Raw genomic sequence first — 24505 nt, 5'->3', positions numbered from 1 at the left:
CCCAACCAGTACACAAACACGGCCCAAAACAAGACTCAAAAAGAATCAACCACGAAGACTCAAACTCAACTCACTCGGAACACAGCAGAAAAAGAACAACCAGGCTATCACACGACACCGATCACGCAACCAACACAGCACAAAACCCAAAACACGCCCAAGTACAAACACTCCAACCACAAAGCCTCCAAATACCAAATCACACAAACTGAAACAAAAAAAAACGCAACCAAAACTCCGATCAACTACCGGAAAAACCGTCCTTTCAGCACAATATCTCTGTCAAGACTCCCGCTATCCGGTCACGATCATCCGAAAAAAACACAGTTCTGTGCACTCCCAAAACAACGAAACACGAAACCTCACGGACAATCAAAACATAAACAAAAGAAAACCACACTCTCTAACGACATCATTCAACAATTACGTACGCCGTTGTTCGTTGTCTCTCTCTCTCTCTCACACAAGACGTCGTCAAATGCAATAACCTCATTCCTCCATAGAGTGGTTCCCATTGGGAGTGCCAGGGCGGTCCATAGCTCGGACAGGAAAGCGGGTCCTCTGTCTGTTGTTATGTGCTCTGGGACACCTAACTGGCTGATCCAGCTGGAGAGTAGGGCTTCTGCGCACGCACTGGAGGTGTCTTCTTCCATGGGTGTAGCTTCGGGCCACCTGGTGGAGCGGTCGACGACTGTTAGAAGGCATCTGACTCCTCCTGATGGGGGAAGAGGACCCACTATGTCGACGTGGATGTGTCCAAAGCGTCTCTTTGGCTGGGGAAACTTGCCCACGCCGGATTCAGCTTGATACTGCATACACTGCCTTGCCCAGGCTGTCGCGTCATTCTGTATGCCGTGCCAGATGAACTTCTCCGTCAGCAGCCTGGCTGTTGTCCTTCCGGAGGGGTGGGATAGGCCGTGGATGACATCGAAGACCAGCCAACGTCTGGAGGTGGGCACCAGGGGGTGGGGGCGTCCAGTGCTAACGTTGCTCAGTAATGTTCATCCTCCTGAGCCGAAGGGCACATCCTCCCACTTCAGCGACATGATGGTTGTACGGTAGGCAGGGGTCTCGGGGTCAGCAGCCTGTTCACAGGCGAGGTCCTCGTAGTCGATCCCGAGTTGTACTGAGTCGATCTCGATCCTCGAGAGGTCGTCAGCTACTGGGTTCTTCCTGCCGGGGAGATATTTGATAGTGCAGGTGAATTCCACGATGGCTGCGAGGTACCGCTGCTGCCTAGAGGACCATGCGTCCCCCAACCTCGTGAAGGCGTGGACCAGCGGCTGGTGGTCAGTCCAGATTGTGAAGGGCGTTCCCTCCAGCAGGAACTTGAAGTGCTGTACCGCCTGGTATGCTGTGAAGAGTTCTCAGTTGAAAGTGCTGTAGCAGGATTCCGTGGGGCTAAGCCTCCTGCTGAAGAAGGCAATGGGCTGAGGGATTCCCATGATGACTTGTTCCAGGACAGCTCCGCAGGCGACGTCGCTGGCGTCCGTCGTCAGCTGGAGGGGAGCGTTGGGGTTTTGGTGGGCCAGGGATGTTGCTTTGGCAAGGGCGGCCTTCATCAGGAGGAAGGCCTTCTGCTGGTCGGGGCCCCACACTAAGGATTTTGGACGTCCCTTGAGGACCTAAGTCAGGGGGGCCATGGTGTGAGCGGTCCCCGGGATGAATCTTCCGTAGTAGTCGACCATCCCAAGGAATTCTTGTACGGCCCTGATGGAGGTAGGGGTGGGGAACTTGTCGACGGCTTTGACCTTCGATGACATTGGGCAGACACCCCTGGATGAAATCTCGTGGCCCAGGTATTCCACCTTTTCGACGCCGAAGGTACACTTGTCGAACCTGACGATGAGGCCATTTTCCTGCAGGCGCTGCGGGACCTTCCGGATTTGCCGCAGGTGTTCCTCCCAAGATCTGGAAAAAGTTAGAATATCGTTGACGTAGCAGACACAGAAGCCCAGGTCCCCAAGGATCCTGTCCATCAACCTCTGGAAGGTTGCGCCCGTGTTCCTCAGGCCGAAGGTGGAGAAGGCGAAGACGTAGGACCCGAAGGGCGTGACGATGGCAGTTTTGGGGATGTCCTCCAGCGCTATTGGTACCTGAAAATATGATTTTAAGAGATCCATTTTTGAGAACATTTTGGCCCTGTGGAAAGAGGCTGTCAGTTCCTGCATGTTTGGCAGGGGGTAGTAGTCGGGCTCCGTTGCAAGGTTCAGCCACCTGTAGTCGCCGCAGGCCCTCCAGGTGCCGTCCGCTTTCTGCACCATGTGAAAGAGGGATGCTCATGGGCTGGGAGCCTTCCTGCATATGCCCATTTTCTCCATCTCAGCGAAGGCCTTTTTGGCCTCCTGAAGGCGTTGCGGGGGAAGCTGTCTGAACTTTGTGTGCGTCGGGGGGCCCTTCGTTTTGGTGTAGTGGTATATCCCGTGTTTTGCAGGAGGCCCAGGCAACTGACGAAGCTCAGGTTTGAAGACTTCCGGGAACTCCTTCAGGAAAGAACCGTATTGGTGGGGCACAATGGAACAGATGACAGGGTCCTTGGGGCCCGGCGACAAGGGCAGGGACTGGCAGTAGTTGGTGTCCAGTAGGCGTTTGCGGCCGACGTCAACTGCCAGTCCTGATCAGGTCCTCGACTGGCAGGGTATATGTGTCCATGATTTGCCCACGGACCTCCGGCAGTAGCTGCTGCAGGAAGATCTCCATCGACAGGCTGATTTCTTTGTGCCTGCTGTTGCTGTCAGTCTCAGGGAAGAGGAGGAGGTCCTGGAGGGTATGCCACGTTTCCAAGAGGTTTCCCTCCTTCCGGGGGTTGAGGGCGAGGTCGAGGGCGCGAGCAGCTCTCTCGGAGACCAGCAGGGAGCAGGTCACGACGAGAGTGGCTTTTAGTTCTTGGAAGGTGGCAGGGACTGACGTCATTAACCACGGGGCGACCTTCCTGTATATCTCCTCCAGGAGGGCGTTGATGATGATGTTAGGCCTGCTACCCTGAACTGCCCCTCGACCCTGTAGAACCAGGATGTTGTGTTTTCCATGGTAAATGGCGGCAGCCTTATGTTAGGGCCATCTTTGGTTGGTCTGTCAGGGGGATCAATGTGTGGGGTGTAGGTACCGGCGTGGAGGTGCGTGCGGGAGGGGGTTGTGAGAGGGAGGTGTCTGACTCCGAGAGGTCTGCAGTAATTTGTACGTGGTTTGGGATGTCTGCGTCCATGCTCGTTTTGCACTCTCACTAGGAGTGGAAATACTCATGTCAAAACATGCTGGGGGAGCTTGCCACGTGGGTCCGCTAATGTAGAAAATATTTTATCGTGAACCAAAATTGGAGAAGTTGAAAGTGATTTCTTTTGTTGTTAAGTATAAGATAAGTATCAAACTTCCTAAATATTATTCGTAATATTATGTTTATCATGTTCAAGTGTTGAGCGGGGCTGACTTTTAGTTCCTCTAAACAACCTTGTTACTAGTGATCTGCCGCCTAGGATTGTTTTTTAAGGTGAACTGCTTGTTTACGCTGTTGTCCGAGAGCTGGAAGTATTTGTCGAGGCGAGCGGAGTTCCCAAGGCAGTTCTCAGGCAAAATCCTTGTTGTATGGTTGACATTTTTACAACCCTCGCTCATGGAAGGATAAACCCCTAGTGATACCGACACTATGCCACTTTGGGGGGCAGCAGGAGCAACAGTAATTTAGTGAACGGCAGGAGTATTGAGGTGAGTCAGCCTTTTCACATCTGAACATGAGTTGATTTGATACCCTAGCCATAATGATTTAATACATTGGATTGAATTAGTTCCCTTCTCAAGACCTTGTTAAAAATAAATCTCGGGATCAAAAGAAATCACGAATTTTCCAATTTTGTTTTCGGTTTCTTTTTTTTTACCGTTAAAAGTTTTGTTTTACAGTGGATTACCACTTTTATTGTGAATTCATCCATTGTTATTCGTGGATTACCACATTAGGCTATTAGCTATAAAGTTTTGTTTTTGGTGGATTACCACAGTTTATGAACAATATGTTTGTGCTTTTAAATTTAAAAATCGAATTCCATCGAAGGTATTTTTAGTGAACGGATTCCCGTTTGAGTTTTGTTTTTGTTAACACGGATTCCTGTAAGTAATTTAGTTTCCCTTTTACCTAAACAGTTTTACAGGGAGTGTTTTTTGTGTTTTTCAGATCCTGAGAGACATGATAGTCACTGGTAGGGGCTTGCTTCATATGGTTGTTTTCCGGTGAAGTACGTTACTAACTTGAGGGAGGCAGGACAGCAATTAATCATCTTAGTTGTCTCAACCAGTAATTTTTATCCAAAATATTAATTAAATTAATATAACTGGACTTTTAAGAACTTTTTGCTTCATTTACCTCATTTTGTTTGTTTTTACCTTGCCATTGATAAAATATTGTGTAGCTAATGACACTGGCGACATGCCGATGAGGGTTGGTAAAAGCCCGAACACTTTGTTAGAATGCCGTAGTTAGTCCATTGGGGGCATGGGTGAGGTTCATCGGGCCAAGGCTTAGTCGCCGTTGGGGTCCGTTAATGGCTTCCGGGAACCACTCCGGGGGTCACCACTGTGGGAAAGGTGCGAAATAATGAGCAGGAAGACAAGTACTGCTAGTTTATTGATGAAGCAATCCACTTATAAAGTGGCGTGCGGACATCTGCGTACTTTGCACAGACCACGGGTACAAAGATTTACAGGTGACCTGAGGTCAAACTATTTCTCTACAAAAACAGGATAGGTTCATACAGAAAACATAATGATTAGTAATGTCTGATGTGTTACAAAAATACTCCATTACATGTACATAATGCATGATCATTCGGAAAGACAATAAAATACATAATTTACAAATATGTTAGTAGCATAGGTTTTCGACGACCCCAGTCGATGTGAAGGCACAGCAGAAAACGGGATGTTCATAACAGAGAATGCGTTGAGCGGGGACTTTACAATACCTTGCATGAAAAAAGGGTTATTGTGTGGTGTGGGGGAAGTCACTGATACTGATTCACCTTTGTAGGAAAGTGTAACTACTGTGAGGCTTTAAGAAGTCAGATGTGAAAGACTGATTCTTTATTATTCTCGACAGGTGTTTATAAGACAAAAAGCGGATGGAAAGGTAGCGGGCGACCTGAGGCCCCCTGCTGCGTCCGTACACGATTTGTGTTTTCTAGCAAGCATAAAAATACGTACAACATTTGTTATATGACATATAAAAGGTAGATATACATATCGGCAGAAAGGCCGTACAATGATGCATAAGAATCTGAAATACAGACAGGTAAAATACTTGATGTGATTAACGTACATCTGAAAAGGAGAAACACAAGGAAAGAGAGGCGCAATTAGCTGCCCTTACAAATACAAACCCCTCCCCCCAACGAAGACAATAATTAGAGGAGCAATTATTGGATGAATCAACATTAATTATGGAGGCGCTGAGGCAGTCGGAGCGGGACCCTGCTTCTGGAGAAATGTGGGCACGGGGTGGAGCCGACACCTGGGGATGGCTGGATGCGTTTACTGGGCCGTTCCGGGCCCCGCTTTGGTGGGGAAGCAGGTGCACCTTCAGGCAGGTATTGCTGGGGAATTCTGGGGCACCTGCCTACTTCTTCGCAAATTTCGCTGTCTGACAGGAATGCGGGTTTCAGTCTGTCAATGGTGGGCCAATCCTCCTGCCCGTGGATGTTGAGGAGGAATACTTTGCTGGCCTGCCGAGCATCCACCCTGACAAAGATGTAGGCGCAGGAGTGTAAGGCAGGTGGGCTGTAGATGACGGTTCTGTCGATGAAGGTCTTGTGGCAGGGCGTGAACCTTTTTGCGAGTTCCCTCAACCTCGGGAGGGGGTTGTTGGCACCGTCGGCTGATGGCAGGAAGAACTCTCCGGGTACGGCCAGTGTTTCCCTGTAGACTTTCTAGCAGGGGAAGCGTCACCATTTGCTTTCGGTGTGGTGCGGAGACCCAGCAGAACCCAGGCCAGCTGTTCCTTCCACTTCTCGTTGGTGCAGTGTGCCATGAGAGCTGCTTTAAGAGAGCGGTGCGCCCTCTCAACCATGCTGTTTGCTGCGGGGTTGTATGCTGTTGTGCTGTGTAGAGTTGTACCCATCAGGCATGCCAAGGAGACCCAGAGCTCCGACAGGAAGGCAGGTCCCCTGTCCGTAGTGATGCTGTCTGGCACTCCGAAGCGGCTTATCCAACTGGACAGGAGGGCCTCTGCGCATGACGTCGTTGATGCCTCACCCATGTGGGTTGCTTTGTTCCAGCAGTGGAGCGGTCTATGATCATCAGGAGGTATCTGGCTTCCCCCGACCGCGAAAGGGGCCCGACACTGCTAATGTGGACGTGGCCGTTTCGCCTACGAGGCTGAGGAAAATCGCCGCTCCTGGATTCAGTGTGCCGGGATGTTTTGCTCATCTGGCACAGGATGCAGCTCCTTTACCACTGGCGGATGTCCTTGTTGATGCCGTGCCAGACGAACTTGTCAGTCATGAGGCATGCTGTTGTGCGCCCTGATGGATGGGAGAGGCTGTGGACGATGTCGATTACTTGTTGCCTCCTCGATGCGGGCACCAGGGGGCAGCCAGTGCTGGTGTCGCAGAGGAGAGTTGTGTCCGAGTTTGCTAAGGGCACGTCTTCCCATTTGAGAGCCGTCAATGCTGTCCTGTAGTCTGCCGTCTCCGGATCCGCTGCTTGTTCCCTCGCGAGGTCTTCGTAGTCGATGCCAAGGTGAAGGGAATTGATCTCTATTCTTGACAGAGCGTCGGCCACTGGATTTTTCTTGCCAGGGACGTAGTTGATGGTGCAACCGAACTCGGAGATGGCGGTTACGTGCCGCTGCTGCCTTGCAGACCAGGCGTCCCCATTTTGCAAATGCGTGAACCAAGGGTTTGTGGTCTGTTAGGATTGTGAATTCGGTTCCCTCCAGCAGGTACTTGAAGTGCCTCATGGCCTGGCAGAGAGCCAGCAGCTCTCTGTTGAAGGCGCTGTGGTGGGTCTCGGCTGGCAAAAACTTGTGGCTGAAGAAGGCGAAGGGCTGGGGCGTGCTGTTCACCAGTTGCTCTAGTACTGCACCGCAGGCAATGTTGCTGGCGTCCGTTGTCAACCTGAGGGCATAGGTGGGGTTGTGGTGAGTTAAGGTGGTGGCACTGGAGAGGGCTCTTTTCGTCTGGATGAATGCCTGCTGTTGCGGAGCTTCCCATGTTAGTGTTTTCGGTTTCCCCTTCAGGATTGACGTCAGGGGGTACATGATGTGGGCGACATCTGAGATGAAGCGCCAATAGTAATTTATCATCCCAAGGAATTCCTGAAGGCCCTTGATGGTTTGGGGTTCCGGGAAATTTTCTATGGCTTTTACTTTAGAGGCCGTGGGGTGCACTCCTGCTGGGGAAATCTCGTGGCCCAGGAAGTCTACTTTTTCTTTCCCGAAGATGCACTTGTCGAACCTGACAACTAATCCACTGTCCTGCAGCTGTTTCACGACGGCGCGGACATGGCGAAGGTGTTCCTCTGGGGACCTGGAAAAAATAAGGATGTCTTCGACATAGCAGATGCAGAAGGGCAGATCTCCCAAGATGGTATCCATCAGGCGCTGGAAGGTGGCGCCTGCATTCCTGAGACCGAAAGTGGAATAGGAAAATGTGTAGCTCCCAAAGGGCGTGATGATGGTGGTCTTTGGGAAATCGTCGGGATGCACAGGGACTTGGAAGTACGACTTCAGTAGATCCATCTTGGAGAAAATTTTGGCTCCATGGAGGGCGCCTGTCAGGTTTTGCATGTTAGGGAGAGGGTAGTGATTTGGTGTTGTTACCAAATTCAGGCACCGATAGTCCCCGCAGGGCCTCCATGAACCATCAGATTTCTTTACCACGAGGAGAGGGGGTGCCCACGGGCTTGATGCCTTTTTACAAATGCCCATGTGTTCCATTTCTGCAAAGGCCCGTTTGGCATCTTGTAACTTCTGGGGGGACAGACGTCAGGACTTGGCATGGGTTGGTGGGCCCGTTGTGGTGATGTGGTGGAAGTGCTGTGCTTTGCCGAGGCCCCAGGTGACTGTCGTAGTTCTGGTTTGAACATGTCCAGGAATTCCTGTAGGAGGGACTTGTAGCTGTTGGGGGCTGTGGAGCATATGGAGGGCATCCCGGGTCCAGTGGAGAGCTGATGGGAATGACACGTCCCTGTGTCAAGGAGGCGTTGTCTGGTGATGTTGACTAGGAGTCCGTGGTGGCCCAGGAAATCCGCGCCCAGCAGAAGGACCTTAACATCCGCTACGACAAAAGGCCAGTGGTATCTGCGCCCCAGGATTGAGATAGCCCGGGTCGTTGTGCCATAAGTGCAGATGGGAGTTTCATTTGCTGCTATGAGGTAGGGTAGTGAGTCAGGTATTTTTTCTAAACCTTACCTGGATGGCGGAAAAACCGACTGCATTGGCCCCGTATCAACCAGCAGGTGGCGTTTGGAGATCTCATCTGTGATGAAAAATCCTGCTGGGCGGGAGGAGTTGGTTTTGCGGCCACTGATGTTATTGTGGCTGCCTTTGTCGTTTTTTGTGAAAGAACACGGAGGCCTGCAGGTTCTGGCGTTGGTCCCAAACTTTCTATGGTAGAAACACCACGTCGAGTTTGGCCATGTCTTGTGCTCTCTGAATGGCGGTCTCTTCTTATAAATGGCGTTGATATCTCCGTCGTCATTGCCGTCTTCCTCTGACAGGTTGCAGGTTCCCAGGGCGGCGGAGTGTCGAGGCCTTAGTGGTCTTGTATAGTTTCTGGGCGTCGTCGACTAAGGCATCCATGTAAAGGTTCTCTGCATCCCTTATCTGGCGCTGAACTTCCTGCGGGAGGCAACGAAGGAAGATTGGTTTTGTCAGGTCAGTTGTTCTCTTCCTCCCATTCTTGTCGCGACCTGGGAATGTTACTAACCCCCGCAGCTTGTCCCAGGCTTTCCTGGGTGATGCATTTCCGAGGGGCTGGGATAACAGGTGGAATACACGCTGAGCTCTCTCAGACATGGGCATGGAGTAGGAATTCAGCAGTTTTTTTTTCAAGTCTCTGTATGTGACTTTGTCTGGTTGCGCGTCTAGCCAGGGGGAGACTACTGAATACTTCTTCTGGGAGCACCGTCATGACTATGTCTGATTTTGTAGCATTGTCTGAGATGTGCGCTATGCGAAAATGCATATCTGCACGCCGGAACCATGATGCCGTGTTTTGGCGCGAGAACGGGGGAAGTTTGGAAGTTCGACCATGTCTGGCTTTGTTGGTGAGTGGCGTGCAGACGATGGTTGTGGGTTTGCACTGAGGTTCTACTTCTGACATCCTGACTGCTCACACACCAAAACGCGTGAAAATGCGCCGTATTGAGTCCATTAATGTGTGCTGATTTGTTCGAGAGGTCGAACTAAGTGCCAAAACATGCCCTTTTGGGTACGTCATACTTAGTCCGTTAATGGCACGGTTTCCACCAGGTAGGGTGCTATCAGAGGTCTAAACTTTAAGCCATAATTAGTCCGCTAAAGGCTCTCTGATGGTAGGGCGCGGCCGTAGTTAGTCCATTAATGACTGGGCCAAAACCACGCTACCTGTCCCTGAACCGGGGTCACCATTGTGAAGCTTAAAGAAAAGTCAGAAGTGAAAGACTTATTCTTTATTATTCTCGGCAGGTGTTTATAAGACAAAAAGCAGACGGAAAGGTAGCGGGCGACCTGAGGCCCCCTGCTGCGTCCATACACGATTTGTTTTCTAGCAAGCATAAAAACATGTACAACATTTGTTACATGACATATAAAAGGTAGATATACATATCGGCAGAAAGGCCGTACAATGATGCATAAGCTGAGGTACACAAAGAATCTGATATAAAGACAGGTAAAATACATGACGTGATTAATGTACATCTGAAAAGGAGAAACACAAGGAAAGAGAGGTGCGATTTGTCGCCCTTACACTACTAATGTTGTCGAAGTTTACTGCTGATGGGGTTCACCCTTATTTCAACAAATGCAAATTGACTATTCTCTAGATTTTTCCGAAGCCATCCTACTCTGGGGAACAGCTTTTGATTGCTGAAATATACGAGTACGTCTGACTATTTTAATAATGACTTGAAATATCAAAAGATTTTTACCATTGCATCTGCTACTTTCGCTAGCACTACAACTCATCCAAATCTACTAATTTCAAAACCACTAAATCCATAAATTCTACCATAACCAGTTCACGAATGCAATTACCAACATTTTAATATTAAAGGATAGGAGTACTCAATTATAAGGAACAAGCCTACAAAGTAAACCAAAGTTCCATATAACAAACCACATACTTATGAGGAGAGAAAACAAAGAGAAGTTAATGACAAACAAATGTACACTTGTATAAAAACAATATGTATCAGAAAGTGTATAAAAACAATATAAGTATGAAAAACGTATAAAAAAATGTAAGTATGAAAACTTGTATAAAAACTATATGAAAAACTTGTATAAAAACAATATAAGTATGAAAAACTAAGTATTGTTACTGTTTTTTACAGTAAGATAAAATTATTCTGGAAATGGCTGGCATGGCAATGAATAACCCAAAGAGAATAAGAATGCCGATTCTCTAAAAAGTGAACGACATGAAGTTCTCAGGGTGCTGGTTCTACTTGTTCTAAAAGGTCCTTGTATAATACTGAGCTTACTTATGATGGCCTGAGCAAAGTGTTTTTGGCAAATCTAAATCACAATTGCCACTGTGGGGTAAATTAAACCAATGACCATCTAGAATTCAGCAGAAGCTTTTGACATCTAGATGGGAGAACAGAACTTATATGGTAGTGTAAAACATCTGCAGCATACGCAGAAAAACCAGCATCTCTCCATTTAGTTAGACTTACAAACAATTCCTGGTATTCTGGCAGCATTAAATGGTATGATTTTTTTGTCACATAGAGTACTCAGAATCACCAAGTACAAAGCTAACAATGCAAAGATTGTAAGAGAGGTGCGAAATAATGAGCAGGAAGATAAGTACTGCTAGTTTATTGATGATGCAAGCTGCTTATAAAGTGGGGTGCGGACGTCTGCGTACTTCGCAGAAACTGCGGGTACAAAGATTTACAGGTGACCTGAGGTCAAACTAATTCTCTAAAAAAAACAGGAAAGATTCATACAGAAAACATAATGATCAATAATGTCTGATGCATAACATAAATACTTCGTTACATGTACATAAAGCATGGTCATTTGGAAAGATAATAAATATACTATTTACAATTATGGTGATAAACGTGTTCTGGCCGACCCCAGGTCGATGTGAAGGCACCGCAGAGAACGGGATGTTCACTATAGAGAATGCGTTGAGCAGGGACTTTACAATACTGCCCCCAACAAGACGGAGGTAACGTCTGATCAAAGCAGGTATCTGCTGGGGCGACGAAGGAGGCCTCGCTTCCTTGATGTCAACTGGAGAGGGTGGTCGCCTTCCTCGGCGCCCTCTGGAGCTGTTTGTTGGGGTGCCTTCCTGTCTGGTTTCTGGGTTTTCCGGGGACGCCCATGCCTCTTTCCTACGCACGGGCTGTCCGAGGGGTGCCACACACTGCGGGAGGCTTTGGGGACCGCCTCCGACGTCCTCCTCCAGGAATGTGGGTTTGAGACACTCTACAGATATCCAGTCTTCCCGCCCTTGGACAGCTACTCGGAATGCCTTCTTGTTCCTTTCCAGTATAAGGAAAGGTCCTCTGTAGGGTCTAGTTAAGGGTGGGCGCATGGCATCATCCCTGACGAAGACATGGGTGGCAGAGGATAGCCCGGGGGGCATGAAGGGGGGACGCCCTGTTGGTGAACGCCCTTTGGCAGGGGGCGAACTTTCCAACCCTGTCACGGAGCCTCTGCGTCCCTATGTCGTCCCTGTCCTCTGCGACGAGTTCCCCCGGGACTACCAGGGTCTCCCTGTAGACTTTTTCCACTGAGGGGCTGCCGTTGGCTCTGGGCGCAGTTCTCAACCCAAGGAGGACCCAGGGCAGCTGGTATTTCCAATTCTCGGAGGAGCAACGAGCCATGAGGGACGCCTTCAGAGACCTGTGGAACCTTTCCACCATTCCGTTGGCTGCAGGATTGTAGGTGGTGGTGCTGTGGTGAGTGGTCCCCATTAGGCGTGCCAGGGCGGTCCACAGCTCGAACAGGAAAGCGGGTCCTCTGGGACACTGAACCGGCTGATCCAGCTGGAGAGGAGGGCTTCCGTGCATGCACTGGAGGTGGCTTCTTCCATGGGTGTAGCTTTGGGCCACCTGATGGAGCGGTCAACGACTGTTGGAAGGTATCTGGCTCCTCCTGGTGGGGGAAGAGGACCCACTACGTCGACGTGGATGTGTCCAAAGCGTCTCTTTGGCTGGGGAAACTCGCCCACTCCAGATTCTGTGTGCCATCCTACTTTGCTGGCCTGACACTGCATACACTGCCTTGCCCAGGCCGTTGCGTCCTTCCGTATGCTGTGCCAGACGAACTTCTCCGTCAGCAGCCTATCCCATCCCTCCGGAAGGAGGTGTGGGATAGGCCGTGGATGATGTCGAAGACCAGCCAACGTCTGGAGGCGGGCACCAGGGGGAGGGGCGTCCGGTGGTAACATCGCTCAGTAATGTTGATCCTCCTGAGCCGAAGGGCACGTCCTTCCACTTCAACAATGTGACGGCTGTACAGTAGGCAGGGGTCTCGGGGTCAGCAGCCTGTTTGCAGGCGAGGTCCTTGTAGTTGATCCCGAGCTGTACTGAGTCGATCTCGATCCTCGAGAGGGCATCAGCTACCGGGTTCTTCCTGCTGGGGAGGCATTTGATGGTGCAGGTGAACTCCATGATGGCCATGAGGTGCTGCTGTTGCCTAGAGGACCATGCGTCCCCAAACTTCGTGAAGGTGTGGACCAGCGGCTGGTGGTCGGTCCAAATTGTGAAGGGCGTTCCCTCCAGGAGGAACTTGAAGTGCCCTACCGCCTGGTATGCTGTGAAGAGTTCCCGGCCAAAGGTGCTGTACCGGGACTCGGTGGGGCTTAGCCTCCTGCTGAAGAAGGTGATGGGCTGAGGGGTCCCTCTGATGATTTGCTCCAGGACAGCTCCGCAGGCGACAGGCTGAGGGGTCCCTCTGATGATTTGCTCCAGGACAGCTCAGCAGGCGACAGGCTGAGGGGTCCCTCTGATGACTTGCTCCAGGACAGCTCCGCAGGTGTCCGTCGCCAGCTGGAGGGGAGCGTTGGCGTTCTGGTGGGCCAAAGATGTTGATTTGGCGAGGGCAGCCTTCATCAGGAGGAAGGCCTTCTGCTGGTCGGGGTCCACACTAAGGATTTTGGACGTCCCTTGAGGACCTCTGTCAGGGGGGGCCGGGGTGTGAGCAATCCCTGGAATGAATCTTCCATAGTAGTTGACCATCCCGAGGAATTCTTGTACAACCCTGATGGAGGTAGGGGTAGGGAACTTCTCAACTGCTTCGACCTTTGATGAAATTGGGTGGACGCACTAGGGGGATATCTAATGGCCCAGGAATTCCACCTTCTCGATGCCAAAGGTATACTTGTTGAATCTGACGACGAGGCCACTTTCCTGCAGGCGCTGCAGAACCTTCCAGATGTGTCGCAGGTGTTCCTCTCAGGATCTGGAAAAGATTAGGATATCGTCGATGTAGCAGACGCAGAAGTCCAGGTCCCCCAGGATCCTGTCCATCAACCTTTGGAAGGTCGCGCCCGCGTTCCTCAGGCCGAAGGTGGAGAAGGCGAAGACGTAGGACCCAAAGGGTGTGATGAAGGCGGTTTTGGGGATGTCCTCCGGCGCTACTGGTACCTGAAAATATGACTTTAAAAGATCCATTTTTGAGAATATTTTGGCCATCAACCTCTGGAAGGTCGCGCCTGCATTCCTCGCGCCGAAGGTAGAGAAGGCGAAGACGTAGGACCCGAAGGGCGTGACGATGGCGGTTTTGGGGATGTCCTCCAGCGCTACTAGTAGCTGAAAATATGACTTTAAAAGATTCATTTTTGTGAATATTTTGGCCCCGTGGAAAGAGGCTGTCCGGTCCTGCATGTTTGGCAGGAGTTAATGGTTGTGTTAGTGGTCGTGCTCTGTTGCAAGGTTCAGCTGCCTGTAGTCGCCGCAGGGCCTCCAGGTGCCATCCGCTTTCTGCACCATGCGAAGGGGGGAGGCCCACGGGCTGGAGCCTTCCTGCATATGCCCATCCTCTCCATCTCAGCGAAGACCTTTTTGGCCTCCTGAAGGCGCTGCAGGGGAAGCTGCTGGAACTTTGTGTGCGTCGGGGGCCCCTCGTTTTGATGTAGTGGTATATCCCGTGTTTGGCAGGAGCCCCGGGCATCTGGCAGAGCTTCGGTTTGAAGACCTCCGGGAACTCCTCCAGGAGAGAACTGTACTAGTGGGGCGCAGTGGAACAGATGGTGGGGTCCTTGGGGCCCGGCAACAAGGGCAGGGACTGGCAGGGGTCGGTACCCAGCAGGCGTTTGCAGCCAACATCGACTGCCAGTCCGAAGTGGGCGAGGAAGTCCGCCCCTAAGAGTGGGGTCCTGATGTTGGCGCTGATGAATTCCCAGCTGTACCTCCCGCCAAGGATGGAGATTGACAGGAGCTTGGTGCCGTAGGAGAGGATGAGGGACCCGTTCACGACCGTCAGGGAGGCAGTCAGGTCCGGCGGCGTCTGTGGTCCTCTCCTGAAGGCGGAAACACTGAACACATGGCTCCAGTGTCTACCAACATCATCCTGCCGGAGATGGTGTCGCGGACATAGAAGCCTAATGGTAAGGGGCCTCTGGGTGCTTCTGCTGCTGCTGCCATGGCGGCCTGTGTGGCTGGCTGCCGCCTCCTCCGTTTTTTGAAGGGAAGAAAGGGCAGGGGGCTTCGCATCTCCGAGCAGCTCTCCCAAACCTCCGGTGGTAATAGCGAAGCCCTGGCCCCTTCCTCTCCTGCTGGTGGAACGGCCTTTTCTGTCCGACGATGTTGACGGGCTCCGTGGTGGGGTCCTCCAATAGGAGGCAGTTGGCGGAGTGTGCGGGCGTGGTCGCCCGCTTGGCCGCCTTCGTGGAATCCGTCAGCTGCTGCCCTACTGTGATTAGGTCCTCGACCAGCAGGGTATATGCGTCCGTGATCTGCCCATAAACCTCCGGCAGTAGCTGCCACAGGAAGATCTCCCTCGACAGGCTGATTTCTTTGCGCCTGCCACTGCTGTCAGTCTCAGGGAGGAGAAGGAGGTTCTGGAGGGTATGCCACGTTTCCAAGAGGTTTCCCTCCTGCCGGGGGTTGAGGGTGAGGTCGAGGGTGAGGTCAAGGGTGCGGACAGCTCTCTCGGAGACCGGCAGGGAGCAGGTCTAGATGAGAGTGGATTTTAGTTTTTGGAAGGTGGCGGGGACCGACGTCGTCATCAACCACGGGGCAATCTTCCTGTATATCTCCTCCATGAGGGCGTTGATGGCGATGTCCACCTTCAACACCTTGTCCGTTAGGCCTGCTACCCTGAACTGTCCCTCGACCCTGTAGAACCAGGATGCTGCGTTTTCCCTGGTAAATGGTGGCAGCCTTATGTTAAGGGCTGTCTTTGGTTGGTCTGTCGGGGGGTCGTCATTGTGTGGGGTGCAGGTACTGGCTTGGAGGTGTGCGCGGGAGGGGGTTGCGAGTGGGAGGTGTCTGCCTCCAAGAGGTCTGCGGTAATTTGTATGTGGTTGGGAATGTCCGCGTCCATGCTCATTTCGCGCTCTCACTTGGAGTGTGAGGGAATACTTGCTCCAATACATGCTGGGGGAGCGTGCCGTGTGGGTCCGCTAATGACGCTGGCGACCTGCCGATGAGGGTCAGTAAATGCCCGAACTCTTTGTTAGAGTGCCGTAGTTAGTCCGTTAGGGGCGTGGGTAAGGTTCGTTGGGCCAAGACTTAGTTGCCGTTTGGGTCCATTAATGGCTTCCGGGAACCACTCCGGGGGTCACCACTGTGAGAGAGATGCAAAATAATGAGCAGGAAGACAAGTACTGCTAGTTTATTGATGAAGCGAGCTGCACCCTCAAGTGGCAGAACAGTGATGCCTGACCTGTTTGCCACACAGCTAAGCTTCCCTTTGCCAGATCACCTGGCACTGATGTAAGATGCGTTCCAGTACCATTGGTACAATCTGGATGTTTATGAATTGCCTCTATTCATTCTGATTCTCTAAATGATTAACCAAGTTTTGACCATACTAGGGCTGAGAATGACCCTGGTAGCTCCTTATTGGCCCTATGTTGAGTGGTTTCCTGATCTACTGCTTCTATGGACTGTACAAATCTTCCAGCTACATGCTTTGAAGTCATCCAGCAGCTCCTGTGAGAGAGAGGCTCTAGTCAGAGCCTCTGTTCAACTGATTGTGGATGTCCTTTTTTACCTTCATTGTCAGTGAATTTAATGACCTAATTGAAGGATTAGAAGCCAGAAACTGTAAATGTATAGGAGCTATTTCAGAACTGGAGGAATGAGATGCCGTATCCTGGTGTATCATCCTCAGAAGGATCACATCCTGGACAAGAACCTTAAAAGGCAACTCCTTTTAAAGACTTTGCACTGAGGACATCAACGTTCGAGCAACTTCAAGAGTACAAGGAGACTGTTTTTCTGTTACATAAAAGTACTACTTTTGTCCATTAAGAGAACAGAAACCTATAAACCTACCTGTTCCATATTATATCTTTATTTGCTATATCCATATAAACAATAAAAAAAATTCTCTTATTTTTGATGAGGAAGGGAACTCATGCCTGGAACTTTTTTTTAAAGAGAGGTTACATTGCAAACAGCAGTTTTGCATGAAATTGAAATGGCAGTGCAATTAGTAGTTTTTCAAGTATAAGTAAAGTTCCTTTACATCACTACTTCCAAAGTATTGATATTTCCATCTGTGTTAGGTGCTGTGATTCCGTGATGCTCAATAACAGCTGTCTTTCATTACCTTTACTGTAAATCAGTCAAACAGCCTTTTCAGAGGCTTAGGTGAAGCTGTAACGCTACGAGTATTTTCAAGTTTCATGTTATTTTGCCTTATTTTTTATAGCTACAGCTGCTGCTGGTGTTGGAAATATGTATTTAAGAAAATATTTTTAGTTTATGTTTATTTAATTTCAATTATTTTACCACGCCTTTCTTTACTGGTTTAAATTTTTATTCAAATGAGTGCTTTAAATTACTAAAGCTTGCTTAACACATTACAGGTAATGGTATCTGTGATTTGTTCCAAATGATTTTGTACTTATACATATTGATTAATAATAATAAAAAGATACAAAATAATACCCAAATAATGATGTGAAAACCTTTGAGTTTCAGAAAACATTTGGTTTTATGTTTTATCAAACCATCAGATTTGATAAAACCTGACAGTTCTTCAGGGAAGGAACCCATATCATTGTTGTGGTAAAGCCTTGTCAAGATGAACTTCCTTGATAGTCAGCTCTTTATTTGTCAACTTGGTTAGAAGTTGCGAATTGGATCCAGACTTTTCAAAGTTGTATCTGAGGCTGAATGTCTACGTGATATCCATAGTCTAGGATATTTTATATAATAATGGTTTGTACACCAATGTAAAGAAAGGTTGGTTTGTTAGCTCCCCAATTTGTGATAATTTCTTTAAAAAATTTAATGCATTTTTTAATTTGGCTTTTATTTTAGCTATATGGGCTTTTCAGTTTACTTGTGTCAATGATTAAGCCTACGGACATTGCTGTTTGACTTACGGGTACAGTATGTGATAATATCTAATCTAATAGTTAATCTCTTCATTTTGATTACAAGGGTAGCTGACTACTGATGTGGAACTCCAAATTCAAGAGGGAAGGTCTTTGAATGAATATCACAAATTCGTACTTGAAAGGTGAAGTCAGTTAGAAAATTTTTAACGATTATCTAAATGTGGTATTGCATGCTTTTTGTATGTACAAAAATAGCTGGTTGTTTGTTTGCATTCAAACCCTCTACTGGTGTGATCGTCCAGGTGATATAGTGGCTCTTTACAAGGTCTGTTATTCTGTGATCTACAACAGGGTAGGTGTTAATATCTTAATTTTATGTATGTGCTATATGATTCATTCATTCCCCATTTTCTGTAACAACTTGCATTAGAAACTCATGAACATTGGTCAGTAATTGTTTACACTATTTGGGTCTTGTCCTGGTTTGGAGATGGGAATAATTATGGCTTTACATCATTCTTTAGGGAATAAATTTCTGAGTCAAAGATGAATATAAAACTATAAAATATGATTTAGCTAATGGTGCTATGTTCCATTATTTCAACACAAATGCTATCTGTACCAGGCATAGATTTGTTATAGTTTGAAGTATAATCTTGATTCTTCAATACTGAATTTTCTATTTTAATACATCTCTAAGTACAGTATTCCTCTGTCGTTTCAAAATTTAGTGGGTTTGAAGCAGATATATATACAGTAGTTTATATTTTAAGAAAATGTTCATATAAGTTCTTATTACTGCTTATGTTTACATAACCTCCTAATTTGTTTCCTATTTCGTAAGAGGTCAACCACCATTTCCATTTTTTACACAGCATATCTTCGTGATTTTTTGCCACAATCTTTGTATATGAGTATTGCAAGAGATCTCTCATACATAGTAACTCCATGATATTTTTCCTTGTATAACATCTTTTCAAAACTTTGCATTGTACTGTATATTGGTTTCAGTGTGTAAATTACTACTAATAATGATGTAATTATTTTTAGTAAGTTTCCTTCTTAATAAGTTGTGATTCATCAATTTCTTTCAACCTTTTGTTTAGATTGTCCAAACTTCTTTTAAATGAATGTTATTAATTCTCACAGAGTATCAGACCACAAAGTACATACTTCAGGATTTAGAATGGAATGGGGTGTTCCTTTACTTGTGGCCTTTTTGATAAACTTTGTAACAAAATTATTAGCGTCATTGTGGTTTCTTTAATATTCAAATGGCAGGATTAGTTTTTTGTGTAAATGGTGTATTTGTCAGTCAGCTTTGTGGACTTTATAATGACATGTGTTTGGTGCAATTATCTTATAACAGTGAAATTAAAATTGAAAATTATTCTGATGTATACAGGTCATAATGTATGTACTATTCAAATCTATCTACAGTAATGCTAGTTGAGCAAAGTATGACATCCACTGATGAGAAAGTCCCATGTGGTCTTGAGAAATATGTTTTACTGTTTCGTCACTGAGACGGCACAGATTATTTGAATTTATGAGTTAAAATCCAGTGATATATAATTGTAATGCCAGAAAAGATTATGGAGATTAAAAAGTCAACTATTAAAAGAGGTCCCTGGAGATCACTTATTAATACTTGTATAATTATTTAAATTATAATTTTCATTTTGTTGAATATATACATTGCAAATCATACAAGTAGTACTGTTACTTTTACTATGTTATTTTTCCTATTTGTTACTTGATCGCTGATAATTTTAAATTAGTATTATTCAAATCTTTTACCATAAATTATCTTATTGTTTTGTGTATGCTGCAGTTCCCATAATTTACTAATACAAGTATTTCCCCCGTTACGATGTTTCATTTTACGATAAATCGAGTTTGCAGTGTGGTTAGCAGTTCCGATGGTTTTGAAATTACGATGTGATACAGATACAACAACATTTTAAAAATATTCTACAATTTTGCCCATGATAGGTGCAGGTAGCAGCGTATGGTGTACAATACGTTGGCCCGAGAGGCTGGGATTTCTTGCTCTGACCTAGACCTCACTCACACTCACCACCTACAAATTCAAATTAGGTCAGTGTTCGTGTGTGTTTTGTGTGTGTTTGACTATACGAATAAACTGTTTAAAACTCAATTCAGTGTACTGTATATCAGTATGTCTGCCAAATGCCCAAGTGAGTCTCCTGCTGATAGCGCCAAGGAGAAGAGGCATTCCATTACTTTCATTACTTTAGAGCAGAAAATTAAAATTATCAACCACCATGCCACAGGAAAGGCGGTCATGGTGACTACTCGTGATGAGCATCTATTGCAGTCAACAGTATCCACCATCATTAAGGACAAGAAACAGATAATGGACGCTATAAAGGCATCTGCTTCGGTTCACTCCATGATTATAACAAAGAAGAGGACAGGACCTTTGAAAAAAATGGAGCAGTTGCTGATCACTTGGATGGAGGACCAGATACAAAAGTGTGACACTCAGCCTCTTGACCATTCAAACAAAGGCTCGCTTGCTTTTCGAGGAACTAAAGAAAAAATATGATAATACCCACAACAAAGATTTTCGAGCAAGTTCTGGGTGGTTCCATCATTTCAAAAACCGCCATGATTTTCAGTGTGAAAATTAGCGGTGAAGCAGCAAGCACTAATGCAGGAGCCACTAAACTTAAGGATGCTTTGCGTACAATCGTTGTTGATGAAGGGTACTTGCTGGAGCAAATCTTTACTGTTGACAAAACAGGACTAAAAAGGAAGGGGATGCCTCAGTGTTCCTACATCCATAAAGAAGCAACAACGATACCCTGGGTTTAAGGCATACAAAGATCGACTGACTCTTCTGCTTGGGGGAAATGTGGCTGGGTATAATCTCAAGTCATTCATGATTTAGCACTCCGCAAATCCGAGGGCATTAGCAAGAATCAGCAAACATAGGCTTCCGGTGCATTACTGGCAAAATAAGAAAGCATGGATGACTGCACTGCCATTTGAGACTGGTTTGTGCAATGCTTTATTCCAGAAGTGAAGGAATATTGTAAGGAAAACAACATCCCCTTCAAAATTATACTGATTCTTGACAATGCTCCCAGCCACCCTCAGCACATCAGAGATACTAATGAGAACGTAAATGTTGTGTTTCTGCCCTCAAACCCAACTTCTCTCATACAACCCATGGATCAGGGTAATGTGGCTACATTCAAGTCCTATTATATTTGGAACACTTTGCTCAGGCTGTTCAGGCTACAGATAATGAGGACAAAGAGCTTAGAACATTCTGGAAGGAATTCAATGTTCTGAATGTCACTGTGAACACTGGAAGGGCATGGAAGGAGGTAAAGAAAGTGTATGATTTGGATTTGGAAAAATGTGCTAAAAGTGCATGTGAACTCATTTAAGGTTTCAATAAGGATGAAGTAGTTGTGCAAATTAATAAAAAAGTACAGGTTGACCATCACTAATCCGGCGTCATTGGGACCTGGAGGGTGCCGGATTAGCCATTTTTCCGGATTAGCCATTTATTAGGCTAGAATACACGAAACCCAGTAGCTAAGCACCTCATCTTAGAATTAAAATATCCCATAAATCAGTAGAAGTTGGTTAATAAAGAAAAGACAATTATCAAATAAAGGTAGTGCTCGGGTTACGATAATTCGACTTAAGATATTTCGAGTTTACGATGGGGTTAGCAATTAATACCGATGCGAAAATATTTAGAAAACATTTTTAAATTTCGTGCAGGCACAGGCAGCGAGAAAGACCAACTTACAATAGACCAACTTCTTTTCCTCCATCTCTTTATTCCATCTGCTAGTTAAAAGAGTAAAAGAGAATGATAAAAGTATTGTTAGTAACGTTATACTCTTGCGTAAATGCGTACAGCCATACACAATCGAAGGGGAAACTGTTGTTTTGCTACTAATCGTATCGGATAACAACTGTTTTGCTTGTATTTCAACCATCGTATGGTCAAACAACTACTGTCGTTATGTTACAAATGACGTTAAGTACTGTACAATAGGACTGATATATTTTTTACACTATACCCTTATTCGCTTTGGAGAAAAGATCGGCAAGGAAATATACTGCTTCAGTAACTTTAAGCTGCAAATTGTAGGTGAAGCTGAGATAACAATGTTCAAGCTGCCAATGACTATAAATTATCGTGCATCGGCAACATGGATGAAACTCGACCGTAAATAAAATTGGAGAGAATGTATTTTAATCAAAACTACTGGGCATGAAAGAATGCAAATGACTGTTGCTTTCACGCTGATAAAAGATAATACGTAAAGCTCGTATTATGATGAAATCAAGAGAAAATAGCGAACGGAATCTTGATTTTTTTATTACACAAAACAAACATGCCGCCAAAACAGAAATATATGACGTTCCCGCGAACGTCATATATTAACGAAAAAATAGCTAAATTAATGTCACAACAAGACGTATTTAAGTTATATTTCAACTTAAAAACACTTCGTATAACGAAAAATATCCTTGTCCCCAATAAATAAAGTATCTATATTCATTTACGCTTACTAGAAGCAAGAAAAGCGCTCTGAACTGAGTTAAATGCGGCGAAATAAACAGCGCGTTATCGATTCCCAAAACAAAACATTGATCGCAATTTATAATACAAAAGCAATATGAGAATATACGCAATTGGATACAATGTAGTAAAGCATAACTTTAAAAGATCCACGAAAAAGATACACATTCGTTATGTTGATTTTTGTATAATACTGTTGATATGTGGATAGAGTTCAGTATAATGTAGGCTAGGCTACCGTATATGTAGCCTATACGATATACCATAGCGTAGGCCAAAAGACAATAATAAATGTAAAAAATGGAACAGCAAAAGCATGCCTGCGTTTACAAACACCTCCAATTTATCGATGCAGCACACACCGCCACCAAATCAAAGCGGCCGGCTAGCGAGTTAGCGCAGCGACCCCGGAAATTTGAAAATTAGTGCGGACACATTAGAAATTACTCTAGCCAAAATTTGTGCCGGATTACTAATTGTTCCGGACTACTGATTGCCGGATTAGTGATGGTCAACCTGTAGTACTTTAGATTTAGAAATTGAGGAGGAAGAAATCCAAGAACTCATAGGTGAGCAAGATGTAGAGCTAATGGCAAAAGATTTAATTGCACTTGCAGAAGATAAAAAATGCAGGAGGAAGAAGAAATTGAAGAAGAGCCAGAGCAAAAGTTTACGGAAAAAAAAATTGGCTGAGGCATTTGACCTAATTGACAGTGTAATGAATTTTTTTAGTTGAATGGATGTGAACATAGAATGAATTGGTCAAGTTGAGAGCGGACTGCAAGATTCTGTTGCATGTTGCCGAGTTATCTAAGATGAACGAAAAAAAATGGACTGTGCAGTCTACAATGGATTACTTCCTTAAACAAAGAAAATGACTCCAGTGCCATCGCCTTCCACCACATTTGAGCCTCGACCCTCATTCTTCGAAATCCTTCCCCCTGTAACACCTGAACTAACACCAGAAGAAATAGTAGCTGAAGAGGAGCAAGTTGATGTTCCTGCTGCTTTATCCTCCTCCTCCTCTTCTGATTCTTAGTTAGTATACATAGCCACCAACAGCCCGACACCATTCAAGTACCCAGTCGACAGACCAAATCTTGGCGAGTACTCGTACAGTAGTACACGTCTGATTCTTGTTTGTGTCATTCAGTTTCTCTTTTTGCACTGAATTATCATAAGTCAATCTGCATCGAACCTCCAGAATTAGCTGATAATAATAATTATACCGTTATATGTATAGAGTATAGTACTGTATAGTGTAGGTTAGGCTACCTTATAAGTATAGATTGTACTGTACATACCCAAGTGTAAGCTAGGCTAATTTCAAGTAACGTTTTTTCCAAGAAATTATGGGTTTTTGTAATCCAACCACACTGTAAATGGGAAAATACCTGTAGTTCACAGTCTTTGAGGATACAGTTACTTTTCCAAGATGCAATCTGGTCTGAAGACCACTGACATGCCACTGCATTAAATAATTAATGAATGCCTTACGTGCAGTGATATTCTAAGTTTAAAAATGTTGAGGTTTTACTGTTTACCTCATTATAACTGAAGTTACTTTTTGCTGTTTAGAAATTTCATTTTTTATATTTGGTTTAGTATTCTTGGGTTTAACTGCTTTATTAATAATTTCTTCTTTGCACCTTTCTTTTGAATTTTATCTAGAAATTTATCTACATTTGTTTTTCTTTATATCAAATGACTGATACATGCAATTTTTTTTTCCAAAGCCTCTATGCCAGCTGTTTCTTTATTTCTATATTTTATGAAATTTCAAATTGTATTTATCAGACTACCTTTATTTATATTTATTTTTATTTGAGGTAAGAAGAAAAGATATTACATTCGCACATGTCAACATGTGCTTCTGTCTTATTTTTCCCATGAATTTTTACTGCCATAAATACTGGTGATGGGTTACTTACACCCATTCATATTGATTTTGATATGTCATTTCTCTTTTATTTGGTATACTATACTGTATTTACTGAGGTACGATCTATGTTCATTGGTTTGTTATTTGCGATGCCGATACATTATTTTTTTTTCTTTTGTGCTTTCGGGAGAAGCCTTTTTTTACAGTCTTTTATCATCTTGAAGTTTGGGAACATTATTTTGGTACTGTCAAAGCGTATCCTATGCAACTTAATGGAGGCAGTACTATAGGTTCTTATAAGTGTTTCTTTGGCCTCCAGCTACACTACTGTCTGTCTTTTACTTTCATATACTGTCATTGGTCTTCCGTCCAGCTGTACAAATT

At 45.8% G+C, this 24505-nt stretch overlaps 1 protein-coding gene across 1 annotated transcript in view; it reads right to left on the bottom strand.

Annotated features, from left to right (window-relative positions):
* The window catches only part of LOC136841644 (uncharacterized), a 226367-nt gene that overhangs the window by 94283 nt on the left and 107579 nt on the right, over positions 1-24505 (bottom strand). The window lies entirely within an intron of this gene.

This window comes from Macrobrachium rosenbergii, chromosome 9 (genome assembly GCF_040412425.1).
Source record: "Macrobrachium rosenbergii isolate ZJJX-2024 chromosome 9, ASM4041242v1, whole genome shotgun sequence".
NCBI classification, from domain to species: domain Eukaryota; kingdom Metazoa; phylum Arthropoda; class Malacostraca; order Decapoda; family Palaemonidae; genus Macrobrachium; species Macrobrachium rosenbergii.
This window is presented reverse-complemented; position numbering and strand designations above follow the sequence as displayed.